Genomic DNA, 26,069 nt, shown 5'->3' with positions numbered 1-26,069 from the left:
GCATCCGATTGGCTTTTTTTCCCGCTGAACACTGCGTGGACGTTTTCAGAGAACTATCCATGATAACGCCAAGATCTCTTTCCTGATTAGTTGTAGCTAAATTAGCCCCCATCATATTGTATGTATAGTTGGGGTTATTTTTTCCAATGTGCATTACTTTACACTTATCCACATTAAATTTCATTTGCCATTTTGTTGCCCAGTCACTCAGTTTGGTGAGATCTTTTTGAAGTTCTTCAAGGTCTGCTTTGGTCTTGACTGTCTTGAACAGTTTAGCATCATCTGCAAACTTTGCCACCTCACTGCTTACCCCTTTCTCTAGATTGTTTATGAATAAGTTGAATAGGATTTGTCCCTAGGACTGACCCTTGGGGAATACCACTAGTTACACCTCTCCATTCTGAATATTTACCATTTATTCCTTTGTTTCCTGTCTTTTAACCAGTTCTCAATCCATGAAACGATCTTCACTCTTATCCCATGACAACCTAATTTACACAAAAGCCTTTGGTGAGGGATCTTGTCAAAGGCTTTCTGGAAATCTAAGTACACTATATCTACTGGATTCCCCTTGTCCACATGTTTGTTGACCCCTTCAAAAAACTCTAATAGATTAGTAAGCCATGATTTCCCTTTACAGAAACCATGTTGACTTTTGCCCAACAAATTATGTTCCTTTCTATTTATCTCACTAGGATTGGACTTCCACATTTTAAAAGATGCCTTTTTATCTCTCACTGCTTCTTTTACATCGTGGTTAAGCCACAGTGGCTCTTTTTTAGGTCTCTTGCTATGTTTTTTAATTTGGGGTACACATTTAAGTTGGGCCTTTATTATGGTGTCTTTGAAAAGTGTCCATGAAGCTTGCAGGGATTTTACTCTAGGCACTGTACCTTTTAATTTCTGTTTAACTAACCTCCTCATTTTTGCATAATTCCCCTTTTTGAAATTAAATGCCAGAGTGTTGGACTGCTGAGGTGTTCTTCCCACCACTAGAATGTTAAATGTTATTAACATAAATGAGCACTCAGAGATTGATTTATCATGTCTAAACAGATGGGATAAATCGACCACCAATGGATCGATCGCTGCAGCGCCAATCCATCGCGTAATGAAGACAAGCCCGAACAGTGCACTCTAGCACTGGATGTAATGTCTTTCAGATGAAACTTTAAACTCCACGAACTAGAAAAATACAACTAAATGTCAGTGGCATAACTGGCTAGAAAGCTGTTTCCAAAGAGTAGTTATCAGTAGCTCACAGCCAAGCTGAAAGGGCATAGCAAGTGGGGTCCCGCATTTCTGAGACTGATTCTGTTCAATAATGTCATCAGCTACATAGATAATGGCATAGAGAGTACACCTATAAACAGGGCTCGACAAATACGCTTATCTACTCGCCCGTGGCAAGTAGATTTCAGCCAGCCGCCCCGTTCACCGGTGGTCTGCGCATGCACAGTGCGGGTCTCGTGCATATGTAGTGCAGGTCTCGTGCATATGCGGTACGAGGCTGGCGAGTGGTTTTCGCCACGATCATTGAGCCCTGCCTATAAAGTTTGCGGATGATACCAAGTTGGGAGGGGTTGCAAGTGCTTTGGAGGATAGGGTCAAAATTCAAAACGATCTGGACAAACTGGAGAAATGGTCTGAGGTAAACTGGATGCAAAGAACTTCACTTCAGAAAGAACAATCATGCACACGTACAAAATAGGAAATGGTTGCCTAGGAAGGAGTACTGCAGAAAGGGATCGAGAGGTCATAGTGGGTCACAAGCTAAATATGAGTCAACAGTGTAACAGGGTTGCAGAAAAATCAAACATTCTTGGGAGATATTAGCAGAAGTGTTGTGAGCAAGACATGAGAAGTCATTCTTCCGCTCTATTCCACTCTGATTAGGTCTGAACTAGAATACTGTGTCCAGTTCTGGATGCCACATTTCAGGAAAGATGTGAACAAATTAGGGGAAGTCCAAAGAGGACTAACAAAATGTATTAAAGAGCTAGAAAACAGGACCTCTGAGGGAAGACTGAAAAAAATAATGGTTTCTGTTGTCTGGAGAAAAGAAACGCAGAGGGGACATGCTAACAGTTTTCAAATACATAAAAAATAGTTACAAGGAGGGGGAGGAAAGAAAAGAAGCACAGGGCTGAAGTGGCAGCAAGGGCAATTTAGGTGAGACATTAAGAAAAACTTCCTGACCATCAGGATGGTTAAGTACTGCCTAGGGACATTGTGAAATCCCCATCATTAGAGATTTTTAAGAGCAAGTGAGACAAACATCTGTCAAGGATCATCTGATAGTGCTTAGTCCTGCCTTGAATGCAGATAACTGGACTAGAAAACCTCTTGAGGTCCCTTCCAGGCCTCTGATTCTGATTGTAGCTATATGTAGTCATTAAAGAGCCTATGGCATTTTACACAGAGCTGTCTACTTTGCAATCAGATAGCATAATGAAGGGCAATGAGAGAGAATGAGAGAGACATTCTGTAAGGGCACTTGCTGCGATATCTTGGTCAAATTACAAAGTGGGTGAACTGAATCTGGCAATCTATATCCTCCCGTGTTTTCAGTTGGATACAGTATTCTGCACTTCTCGGATATGGCTGCCTTTCTCTGATGAGAGGAGTGCTTCATATACAGTTTATAATTTGCTTTAGGATCTTTTAGGATGAAAACTAAATACATGCGTGAGGTGGCATCTGCCCGACACTGGTCTGAAAGGGGCTAACGTATCCCTAGAGAGGCTGCACAACAGGCAGCCAATTGGAGAGAACCCCAGGGAAGCTGTGCAGGAGACAGCCAACTGGAGAGGATTACAATGAGCAGCCAATCAGGGCCAAGCAGGTCCATATAAGAAGAGCTGAAGGGCAGAACAGGCCAGTCACTCCCTGGAGCTTGAAGAGGGAGCAGGACTGGCTGCCTGGCAGGAGGAAGGTAGATTGCGCCAAGGACAGAGCCATGCTAGGCAGGAGCAGGGGAGCAAGGACTAACTCCTAGCTGACTACTGGCATGCTGGGGCCCTGAGATAAGAGCAGAGAAGGTGCTGGGGCTGCAGGGAGGTGGCCCAGGGAACTAGACTGCAGGGCTGGAAGGGATGACATGTGGCTGCAATCTATAGGATCCCTGGGTTGGGACCCTGAGTACTGGGTCCGCCCCCCCCTTTGCCTGCACTTGCAACTGAGAGAGTGGCTAGACAGTGGAGTACAGTTCCCCTGGAAGGAGAGGGAACAGCACATGACACAGCCACAGGGCTGTGTCCCGCTGAGGTGTTCGGTGGAACAGCACGCTTCCTGGAGCAGACGTGATGGCAGCGAGTCACCTCCAGATGAGGATGCGCTGGCTAATTAGACTAATTCCCAGGACAGCCAGCAGGAGGTGCCAGCGTGGTGAGCAAACCCATCACAACATGTAAGACCACTATCAAAAGAGTTATATCTGGGGGTGCTTTCGTGAGCTTCTGTTGAATGCCATCATCTGCTTTAACATGATTTCAGTCTTATATGATCAAAGGTACAATCGCTAAAGAAATGTTGTAAATCAGCCTAATTTCTACCTTGACAGTGTCTCGCTGTGCTTCTTAAGGAGGCGATTCTCTGCACTTTGTCCCATTCTTGATTTTTTCCCTCCACTCCTTGAGGACACAGGAACTCAAAGAATTAAAGGCTTACCCTACAAAAAGAATTAAAGTGCTCTTAGAATCATAGAACTGGAAGGAACCTCAAGAGGTCATCGAATCCAGTCCCCCACCCTCATGGAAGGACAAAGCACCAACTAGATCATCCCTGACAGGTGTCTGGCTAACCTGCTCTTACATGTCTCCAATGATGGAGATTCCACAAACCCCCTAGGTAATTTAACCACCCTGACAGGTAGGAAGTTTTTCCTAATGTCCAACCTAAACCTCCCTTGCTGCAGTTTAAGCCCCTTGCTTCTTGTCCTGTCCTCAGAGGCCAAGGAGAACAATTTTTCTCCCTCCTCCTTGTGATACCCTTTTTGGTACTTGAAAACTCCTCTCATTCTTCTCTTTTCTAAACTAAACAACTCTTTTTACATTTTCAGTGCTTCACTTCCACAGAGCCCACTCAAGATTACCCTGTCAGTATCCCACAGGTGCGAAGGACAGACAAAGTCTTGTGATAACCATCATGTGCCATAACTTTCAGAAGTGTTGTGAGGTTTCATTAATTAGTATCTACAATATCATTTGAAATCTTCATATAAAAATTGCACGGTGAGATATAAGTTTACTGGTGGGAAACTGCCAATTAATTTCTCTTTGGTAGAGCTGGATGAACAAACTTGGTTGAAATAAGAGTCACCAATTTGAGTTGTCACCTAAAATTCAGAGTGAATCTCAGCTAAGCGGGGATCTGGTTTGCTTTCAGGCAGGAAGCAGGGAATTACCCCAGTTAGGAAGTAGCCAAGACACAGGAATTAGTGCCTCTATTCCTCAAAAAGGCATAAGGACATTTTTAAGGATCACAGTATGAGAGGCCAGTTACCTTGCTCACCATGACCAATTGGTCCTTCAGGCCACATGTAGATTGCACTGACCACCACAGGTCTTCCATTCTTCTTTTAACTTGGCCTTCCTTCTCCATGTTTGGCCATGGCTTTCCATGATAAAATCTTCCCATCTCTTTGGAGGTAAGCCAAGGGGTTATTTCAGTTCTCGCTGATACCACTCAGCACAGCTTCTGTGCATTGATCATCAGTATATGATGATCCATCTATACTATATGCCTGGTCCATCACATTGTATTGTCCCTTCTTTCAAAAACAATGTCCTGTATTCCACTCTGACGTCTGATCACTGGGGAGATGAGAGGACAGTAGCTAGTCATTTTTTTTCTAAGGATCTGATCCTACAAATGCTTACTACTGTCGGTAACCTTTACTACTGCGAGTATTTGTATTTGTGACATCTGTCCTCAGAGCTCTAGAAAGGAACTTTCCTGGGATGACATTGCAATGCTGGCCATTCTGAATAGTAGCGATGTGCAAGAACAGGAATTTGCACTGCACGGGAAATTCCACAATTTTAATTTTTGTTGTTGCTGTTCAAGCTGAAATAAAAACAAAAAATTGTGAAAATTTCAATGTTTTAATCTTATCAAAAAGTGGGGGGTTCATTGTTTTTTCTTTTCCTAAACAAATTTAATTGAAATTGATGTGTTCCTTCAAGAAGCATTGGCTTGCACAAAATGGCATTTCTGATGGAAGACCTTTCCACTGGAAAATTTTCAACCACCTTTACTTAATTAGCTACTATTGTGGTGAAATGCCCTTCAGTGGGAATGCTCCTAAGACAACGCCATACACAGAAGTAATTGTTTGCATGAGTATTTACAGCACTCAGCTTAAAGATGCTCAGGCTCAGTTTCTGTACAGCTCAATTCCTCCACTTGATGTGCAATGGATGGTGGAAGATGTGGATGCAAAGGTGTCTTTCACCCAGCTTTGCACCTTCCCAAATCTGGACTATATCAGAGGGCTGCTTAGCCCACATCACAACTCAGAGCAGCCTCGGGGCTGCTATAAATTGTGTTGCTTTGTAATAACCATCTATCCAACACTGTCTTCAGTGCAGCTACATGAGAGATTAGTTCCGCTCATAATGTTTACAACTGCACATACTTAACTGGGACATTCAGTCTTTTTTTTTTTTAATATGGCAATCTGTACATATACCACAGATGTTTCACAGAAACGTGTTTCTGCTACCGGTGTTAGTTCCTGAATCCTATCAATGCTGGCTTCAATTAACACTAACACCTCTATATTTAAATTGCACTGAACAGCAATCTCAGCTAGCAGGTTTGTGAGCTGCACTTGCCAACAAAATTGGAAACTCAATTGCACAATGAGCTTTTGAACAGATGAAGCGCGTCACTAAAGATAGTGTTAAGACCAAATACTAAGACCCTTAACTCAGTTTTTACTCAAGGAAATAGCTACATGCAGTCCCCGGGTTACATGGATCCGACTTACATTGGATCCCTACTTACAAACAGGGTGAGGCAACCCCGCACTAGCTGCTTCCCCCCGCAGACCAGGGAGTCGCGAAGCTAGCCTCCGCCCCCCCCGCCCCCCCCCCAGCAGACCAGGGAGACGCGGAGCGGCTTTTCTCAGCAGACATCTCAGCTTGAGAATAAAGGACTGAGGGAAGTGAGGTGTGGGAGAATAAAACTGAGCTCTGGAGAAATGTTTGGCTAAAGTTTCCCCTACAATATGTACCAGTTCCGACTTACATACAAATTCAACTTAAGAACAAACCTACAGTCCCTATCTTGTACGTAACCCGGGGACTGCCTGTATTAACTTCAGTGGGCAAGGAAAATTCTCACTGATATCACTGGCAGTTTCTCACTTAGGGCAGAGTAAAACCCAGCTGGGCCTTAGCTATTTTTTGCATATACAAAAGGGCACATGAAAGATCTTTATGGGCAATGTTGGGGGCATCTTCCTGATCCTGCTGCAAGTGAGGGATCTACTGAGGAGTGTTTCAAGTCAGTTTCTCACTGGAACAGAAGTCAGTGACAGGGAGTTTGTGTATTTTTCTAGATGTAATTGGTGTCATTTAAGGTATATACCAGTGGTCCCCAACCTTTTGGGGCTGCTGGGTACCCAGGGGTGGAGCCACGCATGCTCCGCGCAGCCATGGTGGCAGTGGGGAACGATGCAGTGAGCAGCAAACCCTCCGCTGCTTTGCAGGGATGTGGGGGAAGCCCCGCACAGCTGCCGGCAACGGGCCGGCTGGGGAAACCGTGTTATTCCGGGGACAGTCATGTAATTCAAAAAACGTTCCCTAAAAAAAAAAAAAAAAAATTGAGCTATCGCGAAAACGTGTTAAGTGGGTACATGTTAAATGAGGAATTACTGTACAAGTGTTCTGATTGGTGAATAACTTACATTGGTTGATAATTAAATCACAGGGTGGGGGCCACTCATGCGTTGTGCACCCGGGGGTGGCACTGCACATGCGCCACGCACTTGGGGTGGGGGCCATGCATGCACCGGGCGCCCAAAGCCCGGGGAGCATGAATGGCTCAGGCCGGCCCCTGTCACTAGGCGTGCACACATAAATGCCCCGGCAGGCACCATGTTGGGGACCACTGGTATATACAGTGCTTTTTTTGTTTAAAAAAGTGCCAGTACTCCAGGGGAAAAGTAGTTGAGCTCTAACTGGAGGTGCTGGTACTGTTTCTGGAGGTGCCGGTACTTCATATCGGGCAATTCCGTCACAAAAAAAAAACCACTGGGTATACACATTGGTTCTGGAACAGAGATGGTCATAAATGACATACAGTCACATCACTCTTTCAGAAATCTCAGCCCAGACATCAGTGCCTGGTTCCCAGGAAGCAACTCCACCTCAAGAATAGGCTCTAGTTAGAGAGATTAAAGCAAGTTCTACAGCTGTTTGCAGCAGCTCCTCCCCAAAAATCATGCACTGAAAACTAAAAACCATTCAGGAATGTTTTCAAAGACCATGTACTGCTTGCACCCTAAAAAAAGGGAGGGAAGAGAATGTGATGAGGCCCAATTGGGTGACTCCCACCAAAATGTTAAAGATGAGTGAATCAGGTCAGCCCAAATCGTAAATACAACGTAAGAATTGTCACATTGGATAAATCTGTGGTACCACTGATTTCAATGAAACAGCTGGTGGAGAGAGGTTCTAATCCATGTAAGGATGGCAAATTCTCGTACAGCGATACGCAGGCTGAGATGCAAGCAGTTCTTTAATGTGTCTCCTGCAGCTCTTTGCAGCACATAATATTAAAACACCGTGTGATTTAATTATCAACCAATGTAAGTTAGTCACCAATCAGAACACTTGTACAGTAATTCCTCATTTAACATGTACCCACTTAACACGTTTTCACGATAGCTCAATTTTTTATTTTTTTTTAGGGAACGTTTTTTGAATTACATGACTGTCCCCGGAATAACACGGTTTCCCCAGCCGGCCCGTTGCCGGCAGCTGTGCGGGGCTTCCCCCACATCCCTGCAAAGCAGCGGAGGGTTCGCTGCTCACTGCACCGTTCCCCATTGACTCCCCCTCGCCGGACATCTTGGCCCCTCTCCTCCACCCCCCCCTTGCAGGCTGGCAGCTGGGTTTTCCCAGCCAGCCCATCGCCAGCGGCTGTGTGGGGCTTCCCCCACCTCCCTGCAAAAGAGGGTTTGCCGCTCGCCGCGCTGTTCTCCGGTTACGCCCCCCTTACCAGACACAGTGTGGGTCCCAGCAGACCCGTCACAGGGGCATACTCCCAACCCAATCCCCCTCCCTTCTCCTCTCCTTCCCTTCCTCAGAGCCAAACACCTCCCTTCCTGGCTGTAACCCAGTCCCCTTTCTCCCCCAACCTTATATCCTGGTCCCAACAGACACCACCGCTTGAAACGCAACCCCCACCTTTTCCATTATTTTCAATGGGAAAATTGACCCCGCGTAACACGTTTTCACTTAACACGATCATTTTCTGAAACATCTCTATAGTGTTAAATGAGGAATTACTGTACTATGTTATTAATTAATTGTACAATACCTGTGTAGTCATTTTGCTGTGAGAATAAATATATACCAATAAATAGTAAATGAGACAAAGAATCCACACCAGTGTTCCCTCTAACATTTTCTGTCCTTGGGTGGGCTGAATTTTCTTTTGGGTGGGTTGAAATTTCGTATGTGCACCACCAATATTGAGGTAGTGTGTGTGGATGTGCACCACCAATACAAACCAAAACACACACTTCTCTATATTAAGCAGTCCATATGTATGGAAGAAAATATATTAAACCAAGGGATATTTAACAAGAAGCAATGCTCACGATATTTAATATGAAATCAAATTAAAAAAATGAACACTACCTTTGGAGTACATGAGTCATCAATCTTTCTAACAGCTCAAGCTAGTACTTGCTACTTCTGACTCATAAGAGCCGGAATTCTACCACATAGCAAAGATCTGACCTTAATGCAATACAATATGCCATGTATGAATTAGGCTATTAATTGACCTGCGTTAACGCCTGAGATTAATGCAGGACAAGATTAACACGTTAAAAAAATTAACACATTTATCGCAGGTGTTAATGCTGCAGTGGCTCTTTGAAGTGCTGCTCCAGCACTTCATAGGGGCAGCGTAAGTGGAGCCGGGGATCAGCTGGGGACTTCAACTGACCCCGGGCTCCACCTTGCACTGCTCTTTGGAAATGCCACTGCGGCGCTTCAAGCACACCGCTCACTCTGTTTAGGTGCTGGCTTAGCAAGACACCGGAGCTCAGAAAACAAGTTGCACGACCACACAGGCGCACAGCTTTCAGGGAACTCAGATCCACACTACTGTGGCTCTGTTGAGTAATAATAATTGCTAATTTGGCTCCAGAACTTCTGAGGTCCAGCTATCCCTGTTCTAGTCTGATATAAAAGCACTTGCACAGTAGGTATAAGTAGAGACACGGCGCTAACAACAGTCAAAAAGCATAATAATCCCATCAGAGCCATTTTAAAATATGTCGCCCGCAGGAAATTGTCATTGTGTACATGGCATTCATTCTCTGATGCCCACAGATCCATCAGTAAGGACCATCATCAGCTGATATAACATAGCACAGCCTTAAATCATGGACAAGGCAACTTTTAAATCAGTCAGAATACATGCACACAGTGCTTATCACGGTGCAGGATAGAAGCTAGCCCTTCAAGTTGAGTGAGTATTTCAAGTCAGTGGAGTTATTCCTGATTTGCCCTGCTGTCACTGAGCATATTTTCCCAGGTAAAGTGAATTCTGTTGCTTTCACCTGCGTTTCTCTGACTACCCCTGCAGTTCTCTAGCATTGTTGGGTAACATTTTCTTCCTTTCCTTTTATTAACAGGAAGATGAAACTCTGGATTCAAAACCAGGTTTCTTGTCTTCCTCCAGGCCCTCATTCAGCAAGGTACTTAAGCATGTGCCTAACCTTACGCAGGTGAGTAGCCCCATCTGGTGCCTTGATATATTGGGACCTGAATGTGGAAATTCAGGCAGTAGTGACATCCATTAATTTGGCTTCATAGATAACAACCCCCTGCTGGCTGAGAGCAACACAACTTTCCGTATCTCTGACACAGAAGCTACAGCTACACTGTAGCCTTCTTGTGGAAAACCTTATGCAAATGAAGAGCGGCGTGGAATATCACCGGGCTTCATTTGCATAATTAATTAGCAGCCGCTTTTGCGCAAGAGGCTTTTGTGCAAAAAGGAGCTGTATAGATCGCTCTTTTTTGTGCAAAAACCCCTTCTTGTGCAAGAGCCGTTCTTCCTCATTTTTTCAGGAAGAGGAAGGGGCTGTATTTTGGCTCCTTGTTTGTATAATGCATAGCACAATGGCTCCTAGGTGCTATGGTAATACAAATAATAACCTTATGTCATTTCAGTGTTATACAAGCTGGTATCATGCCTGATGCCGATATTCTTTGGGAATAATTTTGCCGGCACCAAAATGCAAGAGTTTGCGTTCAACATCATTTTTAGAAGTGATATGAAACTGACATAAAAGAAAACCCATGTGTCAGTAGCAAGAACGTGAGACAATGGACAAAGAAATCTCCATCAGTAACAACAGACGGGATTAAGCCTTTGTAGACAAGTATCTTATTAGAATGTAATACTCATCAACTCAACAATAAGAACATAAGAACATAAGAACAACCAGACTGGGTCTAACCAAAGGTCCATCTAGCCCAGTATCCTGTCTGCTGTCAATGGCCAGTACCAGTTGCCCCAGAGGGAGGGAACACAACAGGGAATCCTCACGTGATCCCTCTCCTGTCACCTATTTTCAGACAGACAGAGGCTAGGGACTCCACTCCTACCCATGCCGGCTAATAGCCATTGATGGACCTAACCTCCATGAATCTATCTAGCTCTTTTTTGAACCCTGTGAAAGTCCTACTCTTCACAACATCCTCTGGCAAGGAGTTCCACAGGTTGAATGTGCACTGAATAAAGAAAAAGTACCTTTTGTTTATTTTAAACCTGCTGCCTAGTCATTTCATTTGGTGACCCCTAGTTCTTATATTGTGGGAATAATTACAACTACATAAGATAAATATATGTGCTCAGATATCGGTCCCATAAATACAGATTCCGCAGAGACTGTATTTTGAAACTGTATGGAGTGATTGCTTCCCAAAGAAACCTTGTGGCCTGCTCCTCACAACGCACGTGCTCAGTCTGGCATTTTGGTGCACTGATATAATTAACCTCACAAAGCCAAACTTGGAGTAAAGTACTGGACGCCTTTGGTGAATGGTAATTACACAGATGTGCCTTTCAGGTATAGGCGATTCGCGGTGGCACTCAGGTACACTGCCCCACCTAAGCCTCTGCCAAAAAATTAATTGCTAAATGGGGTGCCTGCTCATGCTCCCTCCCTGCATCTTCTTCCTCTGCAGGCTTCAGGCTTTCAGACCCAGAATGCCGGCCTAGCTGCAGGCTGGGTTGTTAGTGACTGCATCACTAAAAGTGTTCTCATGTGATGGATGTCCATTGACCTATGAAAGGACTGGGTTGGCTACAGTCCGAACAGACAAGTTTCCAGACCCGTGGTACACACTGGCGTCTCTGCCATCAATCAAAGCACGGAGCCAGTAACGGAAAGGGCAGGGAGACAAGCTCCCTTCCCAGGCCTAAGAGTTCTCCCATCCAGTTTCATCAATGGAGTAAAGCTTCCCCTTGAGGTCACCATATAACCCCTGCTCTGCAGGAAAAAGGCTTCACTGTCCAGATCTGCCAAGCCTGCATTTTCATTTGCACTAAATTACGTTATAAAAAACGTGAATCCAGATTCCCTGCTGCAGTTTCTTCTACGCATGCCAGTTCTGGGGGCCTTGCAGAGGAACACGCTCCAGCTTTATGATTCTGGAGCCAGCTACTGGAAGTGCCATAAAAAAAACACATAGGCGATGGCCTTAAAGGGGTTATCTGCCAGCAGAGAATAGCCCAAGTGTAGAGTGTTGTGACCACACCCCAAAACATCTCCTACCCCAAGGCTGCATGGGGAGCCTAAGAACTGGCTACAGTGGCTTTACAATGGCTGCAGACTCCCCCGATGAAAGCAATTGCCTGCTTAGAAGACCGAGGTATATTTCCCCAGCCTATATTCATCACCAGTCCCTTTAGAATGTAGAAATTAAGGAGCAATAGAGAATCCAGCCTGAGATTTTTTTTCCATGTCATTGGTCTAAACAGGAGTGGGCAATAATTTTACACCAGGGGCCACTTCACTAATTTTTGAAGTGGCCCTGGGCCACCCCGGAAGGGGCAGGGCCTGGACACTTCCATGCTCCCCCTCCCACAGACCCTGATCGGCCTGGGGGTGGGGGAGTATGTGAAGTCTTTGCCCCTGCTTCCTCCCTCACCTGGGGAGAACTGCCAACTGTTCTGAACAGCTGGCGGTTCCCTCTAGGCACCCGTCCCCTTGCAGAGCGGGAGGAGACTTCACTAGTTGTCCCCAACCCCAGGCCAATCAGGATCTGGGGGCGGGAGGAACGCGCAAAGTCTCTCGCTCCCTGCCTCCACCCTGCAAGAGGCGTGTGGCGCTTAGAGTGAAAGCACTGTGCGTCCCTTGCCGGGCAGGAGGAGACTTTAGGCGCTTCCTGCCCCCACCGTGCAAGCGCCATGTGCCCCATGCCGGGCAGAAGGAAACTTTGCATGCTGCCCCACATGGGGCATGCAGGGCTTGCAGGCAGGGTAGGGGGCAGGGAGGAAAAGACTTCATTCGCTCCTCCCGCCAGCAGGCATTGATTGGCCTGGGGGCGGGAGAGTGACAGAGCATCCGCGGGCCAGATCCACCCGCTTGGCATGCCAGATCCAGCCCACGAAGGCCCCTTTGCCCACCCCGGGTCTAAAGTGAGAGGAGTTCCTCAAGCAAGGGCTGCTGTCCTGTAATCATCTTGGAAACCTCGGCTGCTGCGAGTGATTTTTTTCCATAAGTCAAATACAGAAGAATGCTATTTAGCACGAAAATTTGACACATGAATTTCCCCAGGGAAAGCAACATCAAAGGGAATGTACTATGGAAAGGTTTGTAGAAATCATGATTGATCCTGTTGCACAGGCATTATGTATTTGCTTAAGGTCTACACAAAACTGCCCCAGAGGAATTCATTTTAATTGGATGCAACTCAAATGCTGAAACTAAACAGAAAAGAAACCAAACATATTCTGTTGTCTCTCTGCCTGCAGAAAGAGGAACTGTCTCTTTCCATGAAACAAAAGACAGGACTATGCAACACTTTAAAGACTAACAGGATGGTTTATTAATAATAAACCTAATAAACCATCCTGTTAGTCTTTAAAGTGCTGCATAGTCCTGTCTTTTGTTTCAGCAAGACCAGACTAACAGGGCTACATCTCTGTTACTGTCTCTTTGCATCTATTTCATGAGTCACCTGGCAAAACTTGCAACTTGCGTCACACCTTAGTGACTCAGAATGACTAGAGGCCAGCTCTGTATAGATTTTCCCCTGTTCAAAACCTGATTGATTCACTGATGTTGATCTTTTTTGGGGGGTTGGGGGGCAGGTATTGAGAAGCAGTGTAGTCCAATGGACTGAGCACAGATCTGGGAATTCTTGCTCTCTAATCCCAGCTCTGATTCTGACTTGCTCTACTCTCTGTTTCTCCTCTGGTAAATGGGAAGAATAATACCTATACAGGATTATGAGGAGGATTCATTAGTTAATGACTACATAGCATTTACTTGTGCTATTAAACAATGCTCTGCGTGCTTTGAAATGAGCTGAACCTAAATTCTGACACACTCTAGCAGAAGTTTTGAAGCTTGACAATAGCTTTGCTTAAATTAAAATGGGGGACAATTAATTCATTAATTATAAACATGTATAACAGCCTATATATTAATTAGTTTACATTCTATTTATTTTTATGCAGCCCTCAGATTTTCCGTTTTTAACACACCACAGATTTTTCCATGGAGAATGCATAATTGCGCCATAGAAACTGTCAGTGGGGAAGCTGGAGGTTTTGCTGGCTGGTTATAGGATAGCTGGGGATTTTAATAACTGAGAAGGTATAGGAGGTAAACTTGGATTCTGGGGAAAACACATTTTTGTCAGAATGATCAAGAATTACATAGGTAACAGTTCTCAGAGGGGTAACCGTGTTAGTCTGTAACTTTAAAAACAACAAGTTTGACCTGTTGGTCAAAATAAGATACGCAATTTGAGCTACGCAAATTGCATATCTTATTTCTATCTAATTTTGAAATAAAGCGCTGTTCTGACAAGTCCCTTAACCCTCATGGAACAAGGATTACAGGGACACTGAAATAGCATGCCCTTTATTTCAAAATCTATTTCGAAATTATGGGTGCATTTAAAGATGTGGAATAACTATTTCAGGATACTTCCGGTATCTCGAAATAGTGCCACTGTTTAGATAGAGACTAACAAAAATGAATATAGTATGATGAGCTTTCGTGGGCAAAACCAGCCTCCAGTTCATCTGAGGAAATACTATGTATATATATTTGTTAGTCTCTAAGGCTATGTCTAGACTGCAAGCCTCTTTCGAAAGAGGCTCTTTCGAAAGATACTTTCGAAAGGGCCTCTTTCGAAAGAGAGCGTCTAGACTGCACGTTGAACTTTCGAAAAAGCGGCTTGCTTTTTCGAAAGAAAGCATCCAGTGAGTCTGGATGCTCTCTTTCGAAGAAGCCCTATTTACATTGAAGAACGCCTTCTTTCGAAAGAGGAACTTTCGAAAGAAGGCGTTCTTCCTCGTGAAATGAGGTTTACCGCCATTGAAAGAAAAGCCGTGTTCTTTCGATTTAATTTTGAAAGAACGCGGCTTGAGTCTGGACGCAGGTGAAATTTTTCGAAAAAAGGCTACTTTTTTCGAAAAAACCCCTGAGTCTGGACACAGCCTAAGGTGCCACAGGACTATTCTTTGTTTTTATAGTGAACAATGTTTTGTGTATGTGTTCATCTTTAGGTTTCAGAGTTAACATTGCCATAGTGTGAGTGGAGAATTCAAACCTCTAAGACATAGTTTCATGATGCCTGCAATCTCTAGAGACAGCACTGTGTCAGTTTTCTCCCAGTTAACACATTGTAGATTAGCCCAAGCCTGTGTGATGTAAATTTATGGATCTCAGTCCGGTTTCCAGTGGAAAAATAGCCTCTTCACAAAACCTACCCCAAGGTGTCAGTCACTAGGCCCCTTGTTAGCAATCACAGTGCTGAAGATTTTCTCACCGATCCACACAGCGCCTCCAGAATAAAGCTTAGGTCGACTGCTGAGGGTGATGAAGAATTTGCACTGATGGGACCAGTGAGGTCTAGTGGGTTGGGCTCTGGATAGCAATCTGTAGAGCTGGGTGCAATTTCCAGCTCCGAACATAACCTGCTGTGTGACCTAAGGCAAGTCACGTCACCTTCGGTGAGTCATTCTGTGTCCCTATTTCCTCTCCCTTCTTTTGTTTCCATTCCCTATTTAGATTGCAACAGGTACGGGGATTGTGCCTTGCTGTGCTTTTGCCCAGTGAGTAGTACAGTGGCACCTTGATCATGAGGCACCAATGTACCATTGCTACGAATAAGGACAATGCTGTAACTGGACTGCAGTTCTTATGTGGCTAACTCAATGGCTAAGCATAGAAATGGCACACTGTTGCCTAACTCAAGGATTCCCTTCTTTCTTATTTTGCTCTCTGCCTTGAAACATTCCAAACCTGACATCAGAAGTGCAGGCAGCATCTCAGTTTAAGCTGCCTCCAGCAGGCACCACTTACATGAGTTTACGTCACTACAATCAAAAAATAAACGGGAATCTCTGCAGAATATAAACAAACAGCACTGTGTGAATGGTATCTCACCTCCCTCCATTACACATAGAATGTCTCCGGTGACAGTCTCTGTCTACTGTAATAAGGTGCTCTCCTGAACTGTTAAACTGAGCACTACAAACTGTGAGTAAGCAATTCTAGGCGTCACCCAGAAAAAGTACTTTATGACATCAGGAAGAAATAGGTGGGGATAAAGCTGTACAAATCTTCAATTGCACGCCTCATGAAGCTGACTGTGCGCTGACTTCATTTTGTTTGTTTTAAACCTGCTGCCTATTAATTTCATTTGGTGACGCCTAATTCTCAGGGCTGGACAAACTCCTGCAAGAGCCACTCACCAGCCCCGCACTGTGCATGCGCAAGACCGGCATTGCGCATGCGTGAAGCGCTGGTGAATGGGGCTCGCGGCGTGACCAGCTGAAATCTACTCGCCACGAGCGAGTAGATTCAGCGGTTTGTCGAGCCCTGCTAATTCTTATATTATGGGAACAGGTAAATAACTTTTCCTTATTCACTTTTCCCCACACCAGTCATGATTTTATAGACCTCTGTCATATCCCCCCTTGGTCTCCTCTTTTCTAAGCTGAAAAGTCCAAGTATTTTTAATCTCTCTTCATAAGGGACCCATTCTAAACCCCGCATCATTTTTGTTGCCCTTTTCTGAACCTTTTCCAATGCTAAGATACCTTTTTTGAGGTGAGCGACCACATCTATACGCAGTATTCAAGATGTGGGCCTACCATGGTTTTATATAGAGGCAATAAGATATTCTGTCTTATTCTTCTATCCCTTTTAAAATGAGTCCTACCATTCCATTTGCTTTTTTAACTGCTGCTGCACACTGAGTGGGTGTTTTCAGAGAACTATCCACAATGACTCCAAGATCTCTCTCTTGAGTAATTTAGCTTAGTCCCCATCGTATTGTATGTATAGTTGGGATTATTTTTTCCAATGTGCATTACTTTACATTTATCAACACTACATTTCATTTGCCATTTTGTTGCCAATCACTTAGTTTGGTGAGATCTTTTTGAAGCACAGTCTGCTTCAGTCTTAGCTATCTTGAACAGTTTGGTATCATCTACAAATGTTGCCACCTTGCTGTTTACCCCTTTCTCTAGATAATTTTTAAAAATAAGTTGAATAGGATTGGTCCCAGGACAGACCTTTGGGGGACCCCACTAATTACCTCTCTCCACTCTGAAAACTTACAATTTATTCCTACCCTTTGTTTCCTGTTTTTTAACTAGTTATCCATCCATGAAAGGACCTTCCCTCTTATCCCATGACAACTACCTTTACTTAAGAGCCTTTGGTGAGGGACCTTGTCAAAGGCTTTCTGGAAATCTAAGTATACTATATCCACTAGATCCCCCTTGTCCACATGTTTGTTAACCCCCTCAAAGAACTCTAGTAGATTAGTAAGGCATGTTTTCCCTTTACATAAACCATGTTGACTTTCCCTCAACAAATTACGTTCATCTATGTATCTGACAATTTTATTCTTTACTATAGTTTCAACTAATTGCCCGGTACTGATCACATGATGATTACCTTACCTGTTGTGTTTCTTCTCTCTGGGGCACCTGGCAATGGCCACTGTTGGAAGACAGGATATTGGGCTAGATGGACCTTTGGTCTGACCCAGTATGGCCATTCTTATTTTCTTATGTAGTTGGCTGAGTTCATAAATTTCACTCTGCATTTTAGGTTCAAATCACCATGTCTTGATCTCAATAGGAATTATTCTCACTTATGCCAAATCTGAATTTGATTCACTAGGGGCACATCTACACAGCAGCATTATTTTAGAATAACTGACGTTATTTCAAAATAACAAAGTGCGCATCTACAAAGCAAGCTGTCCTTTCAAAATAATTTTGTGATGGAGGACTTCTTACTCTGAGTCCTGTAACCCTCATTTCACGAGGAGTAAGGGAAGTTGAAGGAAGAGTGTTCTTCCGTCAACTTGCTGCTGTGTAGACAGCGCTAAAAGCCAAATTAAGCTATTTCAACTTCAGATACGCAATTGACGTAGCTGTCGTTGCGTATCTTAATATGACTTTTGCCCTGCAATGTAGACGTGCCCTAACTTATAACCTTCATTCTATTCCAGAAACTCAGGGCTCTTAGCCTAATAATGTTTCTTTTTTTTTCAATTGAAATGACATTTAAATTTTCAGCTTTACTGGTAACAGGCAAACACATGACTCTTAAACACTGTTTCTCCAAACACAAAGCCATCTGATAGATGACAAAGAGTTCTCCCCTCAAAGAATAAATTCAGAATATACTACGCATGCCCAAGCTGAGTACAATACTTATGCAAACACTCCATAACACACTGAGACAGACAGCTGCAAACCTAGTAGTTTTCCTCTGATATGTGAATTGTGAAACAATCTGTTCATGGCAACAGTTGCTTTGTTATTCTGTTCTTGAAGTATTTCTGAAAGACCCATTTCTGGCATGCTGTCTTTAGTGGATCTGCATTTTTAAAAAAAACTTATTTGTTGTTCCCCTTTCCCTAACCTCTGTCTAAATATCTTTTGTGTCTTTGTCAGCTCCCTAAGGCAGGGACTGTTCCTCTTCTAATTACTGAAAAGTGCTAGTTAACTGTGGGTGCTATTAATAAATAAAATAATAGCTACAAGATGGTCATTTATAGCTGTGGTTCCTGATCTTCCTTTTCTCTGAAGGATTGGAGGCTGGATCCCTTTTCCTCCCGAGGTCCCCTATAACCATGTTTCAGAACATTTTTTTCTGTTTCCTCTCCTTTCTCTTTTGTTTTAATCCTGCGGTATTGTGGAGGATGTTTTGGTTTTTGTTTGTTTGTTCGTTTTTCATTTGTTGTTCTTCTCTTTTCCTTAGGCCAGCCTGAGAACATACCTTTTGTTCACGAGAGTTAATCCCACCACCAGGTATACTGAGGGATACTACGGGAATACTAAGGGAAGGTGGGTAGGGGTACCATGTCAGATTCTCATGGCGGGGGGAGGGGGGGCAACTTTAACCATGATTCTAAGGGTTGTGTAGACACTTGAAAATTGTAGTTTTCTGGCATATACTTTAGCAGTTAGCCCTGTATCTAATTCCCATAAGACCAGCATTAGACCCACTCAGCTCTAATAATAACACATTCTGACATGCTGTGGTAAGTCACTTAAGGAACACTGTTAGGTTTAAAATTTTAATATATATTCTTACTTTGCTACTAACTCTACAGAAAGAGAGACTCTATCAGAACTCCTGGGCCATGTCTACACTGCAGGCTTTTTCCATAAGAACAGCTGTTCTTGTGCAAAAACTTGCCGAGTGTCCAGGACAAGACTAAGGGGTGGGTGAGCTGGGCAGCTGCCCAGGCGCCAACCGATGGGGAGTGCCTGATGGCAGCTGTAAGGGGCGCACAGCGTCCCTAATGGCTGCCATCAGGCCGGCTCCCGCAACGCCGGCCCCTCCCATCCCTGAAGCGCTGGCCAGCAGCACCCTTCCCCCCACGGCCGCAGGGCCCTGCACAGCCAGGTGCGGCCCACCCCGGGCTGCGCACCAGCAGTGGTGGCCGGGGCGGGCTGGGAAGCACATGCGCCGTGCGCCCAGGAGGTGGACCCATGCACCCTAGGGGGGGGCAGGCCCGCGCCCCAGAGGTAGGCCCGCACATGCGACATGCGCCTGGGGGCAGTGCCGCGCACCCGGGCCCGGGGCACCAAAATCGCTTGGGCTGGCCCTTCGGGTGTCTATACTGCACATGCGTTCTTGCGCAAGTAAATTTACAGTACAGCGTTGGAAAACAGGGCTTCTTCCGTACGAGTTTTTCCTCTCTCCACAAGGAATAAGCCCTCTTGCGCAAGAGCTCTTCCACAAGAAGGCAGTGTAGACAGGCAACTTGATTGTCTTGTGCAAGACACCCCTACACCTAAAATGGGCATCAGAGCTTTCTTGCACAAGAGAGCGTCCCCACTGCCAGGGACTCTCTTGCACAAAAACACATGGTAGTGTGGATGCGCTTTTGTGGAAGACCTTTTTCACAAGAACTCCTGTGCAAAACAGTTATTGCGCAAGAAGCTGGCAGTGTAGGCATAGCCCTGGGTTCTAACTCAGCACTAGGAGAGGAGTGGCATCTTGTGGGTTACAGCAGGGACAGATACATTAGGGTTGTATGTGAACATCAGAACAACCACTCTAGGTCAGACCAAAGATCCATATAGCCCAGGACTCCTTTATAGCCTCTCCCCCCCTCCAACCTCACTAAACAGTGTCCCTGAAGGTGGGAAAAGCCTCCAACCCTTCTGCATAGCACCCCTGAAGCTGGGTGGCTTTCAAGAAGCCAGCCACAGTTTTAATAGAGAAGCAAGAGCATGTTTGCAGCATGAAGAGTGGTGGGAACAGGATCAAATAATTTTCATCACCTTTGCCTCATGCCATTCCCATGCCCCTGAAGTTTACTCTCATGTTCACAGCCCAGGATATGGAAAACTATTAAGCTATTAACTGATTTCAATGTTTATTTAATAATACTTTTGGTTGTTAAAGAGAGTTTTGAAAGTCAAATTTTGTTTTCCTCTAGTTGTGCAATTTGTAAACTTGCTTGAACTTCGTTCACCGTGGTCAATAAAACCATAGATTGATCTATTTCACTTTCTGATTAATACCACTTTATGGCTGTGTCTAGACTGGCAAGTTTTTCCGCAAAATCATGTGATTTTGCGGAAAAACTTGCCAGCTGTCTACACTGGCCGCTTGAATTTCCGCAAGAACACTGACGATCTCATGTAAGATCGTCAGTGTTCTTGCGGAAATACTATGCTGCTCCCGTTCAGGCAAAAGTCTTTTTCCGAAATACTTTTGCGCAAAAGGGCCAGTGTAGACAGCACAGTAGTATTTTCTGCAAAAAAGCCCCGATTGCAAAAATGGCGATCGGGGCTTTTTTGCGGAAAACCACGTCTAGATTGCGGAAAACTGCTTTTGCGGAAAAGTATCCTGCCAATCTAGATGCTCTGTTCCGAAAATGCTTTTAACGGAAATCTTTTCCGTTAAAAGCATTTTCAGAAAATCATGCCAGTGTAGACATAGCCTACCAGTGTTGCCGATTTTCATGTTTTTATGGAGAATCCCATATCAACCCCAATTAGTAGAGTTTATGTGAGCACATCAGAATCTTAGCTTTCATTTGTTAAAAAATCAGGTTCTAGCCTCACAGTTGCAGAAAAAAGCTAGACAATGTGACACCTGTAAATCTTAAAGACCTACAAATCAGAAGATAAATAAAAATAAACCCAAAGATTTATTTTTTTAGAAATTCATTATTTTTAAGCCAATCTCAACAGCTTTGGGGGGGAGGGAGCACTGATTTTGTAACATATGGGTTGGCATTACTGCTTTAGACTTGTGCAGAGCATCTTCCATCTAAGGCTGTTAAAGCACTTTCGTCATTCGTATCATTTGAAGTGAGATAGGTAAGTAATCTGAGAAACTGAGGTACAGGAAGATGAAGGTCAGACACAGACAGAGTGGCAAAGGTAGCAACGTAATCTAATCTCATGACTTCCAGTCTTCTGCCTTTCTCTGTGTGCTTAATCTTTATAACTGGAACCATGGTGGCACACATAATTGAGGCTGGATAACCCAGGCCTTCTCAAGCTTTAATACAGAATGGACGGATCATGTTTTAATAGAGAACCATGTCCCCTCCCATCTCATATCTCCACCCCATTCAGAACCACAGAACATCCCTATCACAACTACAGAAAATGTTTACTTAAATGAATAATATTAGGAAAGTATGTTCCCTTTGCTTCCTTTACCGCTACGCCTTTTTCTCTGTGATTTAGTTCTTCTGTGATACACTTAGATATGCTCCACAATGTTAATCTCTCTTCCCTCTCCCTACCTGTACTCCCCCACACTTGTTCGACTTCCTTACCCCCTTCTCCCATGATCCTCAGGATGTTGCATTTTTGTGAGTAGCCATTCCAATTCACAGGGGGTTCCCGTGCCTGACACTGGTCCTATTCTTTCTGCATACTTCGAGGCACCTAGGCCAACTCCTCATTGTTTTATCTGCTTTGACATGCGGTTTTTGCAACTGGCAAGCCCAGATCTCATGGCAGCAGCGGGAAACAGGAATACCACTGTGACACCCAAAACATACCAACAGCAACGGTCTGTGGTTCACTGGCCTAAATCATAGAATCATAGAGCTGGTAGAGACCTCAGGAGGTCATCAAGTGCAGCCCACTGCCCAACGTAGGACCAACTAAATAACCTAGCCGAGGCTTTGTCAAGCTGAGATTTAAAAACCTCTAGGGTTTTTTTTCAGACTTGGTTTCTGCCTTGGTTCCTGCCTTGGTTTCTGCCTTGGTTTCTGTTTTTGGAGTGTTTTTAAACTAGAAAAAAACCAGTTCTTTCAACAAAGCATACTATCTCCACTAAAAAAATTATAGCATTTTATAACCACTATACTGCTGAAAAGGGGGAAGGTAAGAAGTTGAAATTGAGCAGGAAAATAGCCCTGAGGCAGCAGAAATGCCTTTTGTTGTCTTGATGAAAGTCTGTTTTGAATTTGCCAAACTGTGAAAGTTTGAAAATCATAATTTGTGGATGCACATGTCTTCTAACAACTTTGAAGCTTATTAACAGGTGCCTGCCAATTATCTGTGAAAGTAACTAAAAATTTATACAGGTACTGCCCTATTGCAACTCGGGTCCCTGCCACCTCTTTAAATAGCTCCAAACTGGTTTTTGCAGCAGCTCAGCCAGCTCTTTCTGGAGCTGTGTGCTAGGTCGCACCCACTTACTTTCACCTCTGCTGTCAGTAGTCTATATAGGAAAGAGGAGCATGCTTTGTATGGACAGCATTGATAAATGGGTATGACAGTAAAACCCATGATGAGCCCTTCCTCATTCAATGGAAGAGTGGCTACTCAAGAACATCAAGCTCTTTGGGGGAAGGCATATCATTTTGTACAGCACCTAGGATAATGATAAGTATCAGAGGGGTAGCTGTGTTAGTCTGAATCTGCAAGAACAACGAGAACTCCTATGGCATTTTATAGACTAACAGATTTTTTGGAGCATAAGCTTTCGTGGGCAAAGCCATAAGAACATAAGAACATAAGAACGGCCGTACTGGGTTAGACCAAAGGTCCATCTAGCCCAGTATCCTGTCTACCGACAGTGGCCAGCACCAGGTGCCCCAGAGAGGGTGGACCGAAGACAATGATCAAGTGATTTGTCTCCTGCCATCCCTCTCCAGCCTCTGACAAACAGAGGCCAAGGACACCATTTTATCCCCTGGCTAATAGCCTTTTATGGACCTAACCTCCATGAATTTATCCAGCCTCTCTTTAAACTCTATTATAGTCCTAGCCTTCACAGCCTCCTCTGGCAAGGAGTTCCACAGGTTGACAACACGCTGTTTGAAGAAGAACTGTGTGAAGCCCCACTTTGTCAGATGCATGTAGTGGAAATTCCAGAGGCAGGTAAATATACAGGCATAAGAAAAGAGTTCTAATCAAGAGTAAGAATAATGATACACTGGCCAATGATTAGGGCTTCCGGGTATTTGAAAACTGGACCCCTTACACACCATTCATCTGACAAAGTGGGTTGTGCCCACGAATATTCATGATATCATATACACTTTTTGTTAGAAGATGCTGCGGGACTATTTGTTGTTTTTTAAGTTTTTCCAGGTACTACCTCATCTCAAAAAAGATATCTTGTCATTGGAAAAGATTCAAGAAGGGCAACCAAAATAATTAGGGGTTGGGCATGGGTCCCGTATAAAGAGAGATTTAAAAGACTTTGACTTTCCATCTTAAAAAAGAGGAGACTAAGGGAGGCTATGACAGAGGTCTATAAAATCATGACTGGTGTGGAAAAACTGAATAAGGAAAAGTTATTTACTTGTTCCCATAACATAAGAACTAAGGGTCACCAAGGCTATGTCTACACTGCACCGTAGTTTGAAGTAAGATGAGCAATTTGAGCTTATTAAGATAAGATTGCGTATCTTATCATGACCTTATTTCAAAATAGCTTATTTTGTTATTTGGCGCTGTCTACACAGCACCAAATTTTGAAATAACCCGGCACTTCCGAAACGCCCCTTATTCCTCGTGGAATGAGGTTTACAGGGCTATCAGACTAGTGAGCCCGAAAGAACGGGCTTGCTGTGAAGGCGCGGGATAGCTAGTTGGGGATACTCCGGTATCCCGCAATAGCGTTGCAGGGCAGAGGTAGCCCAAAGGAAACGAAGAGGTTTAAAACAAACCAAAGGAAGTTGTTGGCTTCACGCAGCAGCGCGCAGTCCACCTGTGGAACTCCTCGCTGCAGGACGTGGTGAAGGTTCGGACTGTCCAAGGAGCGAGTTGGAGGTTAGGTCCCTCAGGGGCTGTCAGCCAGGATGGGTCGGGATGGCCTGTGCTTGTCTGGGAACGGGCGACAGGGGGGGGGATTCCCTGTTCTGCTCCCGCCCCCTGAGCAGGCTCTGCGGGCGCTGGGCTGGGGCGAGTGGGAGACACGTCACTCAGGGGAGGGCGTCACGGCCCCGCAGCGCATCCCTCTGGGCTCCCCACACTGCGCCTGCGCCCGCCGCTGCCCCTCCCCCACCCGCCTCACGCGCCCCGCCCTCCCCCGGGCTTTACCCGTCGTGCCCCGCGCCGCCCTGGCACACTGACGTGGCCGCCCCGAGCCGCCATCTTGTGAGCCTGGGCGGGGAGCGGGAGCGCAGCGCAGGAGGCAGCCGGCCCCGAGCGAGAGCCCGCAGGAGACCCCAGCGCCGGGTAAGCGGCCGCGCGCCCCCCCCCCCCCGCCAACGGCTCGTAGCCCCCCCCCCCCCCCCTCCTTGCCGGGCCCAGCAGGCCGCGCTGAGGCCCGGCGCTGGGTGGCGGGGCCCGGCCCGCCGGGAGAACCTGGGCAGCGGGGGCGGGCTGGCGTGTCCCTGCCGCGCGGGGGGAGGCGCCGTGGGGAGCCAGGCCTAGCTCCCCCCCCCCCCCGCCGGGGCCTGACCGCGGGTCCGCCCCCATCCCCCTACTCCGCTCGGGGCCCCGCCCTCCGCCCCGGCCTGGCCGCGGAGCGCAGCCCGGAAGGGCCCTGCCCCGGCCCTTCTGCTGCGGGGGGGGTCGCCGGCTCTCCCCGTCCGAGCGCCCGCGGGCTGGGAAAGCGTGAGGGGGGGGGGGCTCTCTGAGAGGGGCTGGAGCAGCGGGGCGTCGAGCTGCTGCCTTCCCCCCGCCCCAGGATTTCAACACGGCGTGGGGTGGGCGAGCCAGGCAGGCAGCCTGCCCCCGGCCCTGGCTGGCGCAGAGCAGATCAGCCTTCGGCCTGTGCGCTGCTATCTGCGGCCCATGCGTGGCACCCCGGGAAGGGAGCAGCCCCCGCACAGAATAGTGATAGAAATGTAGCCGTGTTAGTCTGGTCTAGCTGGAACAAAATACAGGACAATGTAGCACTTTAAAGACTAACAAGATGGTTTATTAGGTGATGAGCTTTCGTGGGCCAGACCCGCTTGGAAGTCCCACGAAAGAAGTGGGTCTGGCCCACAAAAGCTCATCCTCTAATAAACCATCTTGTTAGTCTTTAAAGTGCTACATTGTCCTGTCTTTTGTTTCAACCCCCACACAGTGCACCTTGCCAGTAGTACAGGGCTCTATATTGGCAGCATGCATTCGCCATGAGACCTGAATGGGTTGACTCCATCTTGGTGTAATTAAAACTATCGTGGCATAAAATCATCCCGGCACAGTATTTTGAGTTTGAGTTCTGGCAAAGCAAATTCCGCAGGTTGATTTGAGTGCATGCAGAAGTTTTATTTTGTATCCATCCGCTTCACCTATAGCTGTATTATCTGAACAGTTGACTTTGCTATGCAGCCACTGAGTCTCTGAGCCCCTCTTTGAAGAACATTGTTTATCCTTGTTGTACAGATGAGAAACTGAGAGCTTAAAGTTGAGTGATTTATCTAAGGTTATGTAGCAGACCATTCTATGACTGCTTTTGCCACAGAAGTTTAATACTCTAATCATGTGTCTTACTCAAATTTGGATCATTCCATGTTGTGTTCTTCCTTTAAGGAAGTTAGAATTTTTCTCCAAATATTCTTTATTTCTTTCTCAAAATGGTGCCATTATATACACTATTAAATAGGTATGGAAGGAAAATTATTTTCTGAAAATACAGTTAGGGTTTGATGCTGTTACTTCTACTTTGCACATCCATG

General features: G+C 45.4%; 1 protein-coding gene and 1 long non-coding RNA gene across 2 annotated transcripts in view; one reads left to right on the top strand and one right to left on the bottom strand.

Annotated features, from left to right (window-relative positions):
- Positions 1–1,435: 1,435 nt before the first annotated feature.
- LOC142827409 (uncharacterized) lies at positions 1,436–24,376 on the bottom strand. Its single transcript, XR_012902141.2, has 3 exons — positions 24,126–24,376; positions 4,504–5,067; positions 1,436–3,670 (listed from the first exon to the last, which is right to left on the bottom strand). It is a non-coding gene; the product is annotated as an uncharacterized LOC142827409 (long non-coding RNA).
- A 114-nt stretch (positions 24,377–24,490) lies between these two features.
- The window catches only part of ARF1 (ARF GTPase 1), a 29,432-nt gene continuing 27,853 nt past the window's right edge, over positions 24,491–26,069 (top strand). Inside the window, exon 1 of the mRNA XM_075922960.2 lies at positions 24,491–24,636. The gene's annotated coding sequence lies outside the window, so the exon portion shown is untranslated. The remainder of the gene's footprint in view (positions 24,637–26,069) is intronic.

This window comes from Pelodiscus sinensis, chromosome 2, assembly GCF_052426305.1.
Source record: "Pelodiscus sinensis isolate ZL-2025 chromosome 2, ASM5242630v1, whole genome shotgun sequence".
Classification (NCBI taxonomy): Eukaryota; Metazoa; Chordata; order Testudines; family Trionychidae; genus Pelodiscus; species Pelodiscus sinensis.
Note: the sequence above shows the minus strand (reverse complement) of the source record. Positions and strands in the feature narration are given on the sequence as shown.